The sequence below is a fragment of the Penaeus monodon genome, chromosome 33, assembly GCF_015228065.2.
Source record: "Penaeus monodon isolate SGIC_2016 chromosome 33, NSTDA_Pmon_1, whole genome shotgun sequence".
Classification (NCBI taxonomy): domain Eukaryota; kingdom Metazoa; phylum Arthropoda; class Malacostraca; order Decapoda; family Penaeidae; genus Penaeus; species Penaeus monodon.
Window position 1 is genome coordinate 29,322,011 of NC_051418.1, and position 1,295 is coordinate 29,323,305.

The 1,295-nt window shown below is 32.5% G+C and overlaps 1 protein-coding gene across 1 annotated transcript in view; it reads left to right on the plus strand.

Annotated features, from left to right (window-relative positions):
- Nucleotides 1-1,295, plus strand: part of LOC119594215 (ubiquitin carboxyl-terminal hydrolase 7-like) — a gene marked incomplete in the record, with an annotated part of 30,875 nt that overhangs the window by 12,087 nt on the left and 17,493 nt on the right.

Below are 1,295 nucleotides of genomic sequence, written 5' to 3' on the forward strand. Positions count from 1 at the left end.
ACCTCTACAGGCTGCTGTTGTAATACAAAGATATTTTTGTAGAATATTTATCTCATTTTGTATTTCGGTTTTAGTAGTTCTACTAGATTTGTTTATATAATTGAAGTAGCAGAAATATAGCTCTCATGATCACAGACATTGTCAGTAGCAGTGGTATCACATTTGATGTTATCAGTGTTATATACCAGAGCTTTCTCTTCTTGTATGACCTTGCAATCGAAGCTGAAATTATTTATAAAAAGGGAAACTAGTTTAAAGCTTGAGAGATAAATGGGACTAAAATGTTTACATGTTGCAGAAGCAAATCGGTGGTGGAAGAGACAGATTTCTTGGATGATTTTCTGGTGAAAATCATGCAAGTCATGTATTAGGAAGCTGTAGATTGTAGAGTGTTTTAATTTTAATGTCAGACTACATAAAGATCAGAAATTAGTGAAGAAATCAAGGAAATTAAATAAGACCTCATTGATCGATTTAGGGTCTATTAGAGAGACATAAAATTTCTTTTGATATTTTAATTAATTTAGGGTACATGATAAAATTCATCACATGAAACATACTGTAATGGTATGTGAAAATGTTTGAAGATACTATTTTGTTTGACATTGTAAGTCATGCATGTGCTCTGTTGCATAATATGTTACGACAAGCTTTGTCTAAATGATTTTTTAATTTATTGTTGATAGAGAGAATAGATGCATCTCTTTATAAAAGGTGAAAGGTGAATGAGCATGTGTCTGTGTATTTACGTGCTAGCCAGGCATTTCCTGGATGGTTGTAGTCTTACAAGTGCAGCAAACGTATTTGTAATCCAGATAAGAGTGTCAGGGTTGAGAAACATGCTCAGCCATAGGAGAGACTTTCTCTGAATTGCCAACAACTCATGGTTGATGAATGTATCAGGCTGATGCTATGGTGTAGGAGAGGTAGTGGTGGTAGCCATGTGCAGGAGCCAAGGCATTTTAAAGTATTGGAGTATGAGTGCATAAGGAGCAATTGGTTATGTGCATGCTTCTATATGTGTTTACAAATAAGTAGTAATATTTCCATGCTTGTTTTCTTTTAGGGTTCAAATTTCTTTTAAATGAAATGTATTTGACAGTTTCCATTACCAAGTAGTGTAACTTGTTATTTTGAATAAATAAAGTTTGAAATTAGTCATAAGACCTGTGGTATACATATATATATTTACATTTGTGTTCATTTCTATGTTTGAGATAGAATTTATTCATCATTGTATACTTTTGTTTTCATAAGCTTATATTTGCAGATTTCTAACTCTGTTTTTCCTTTGC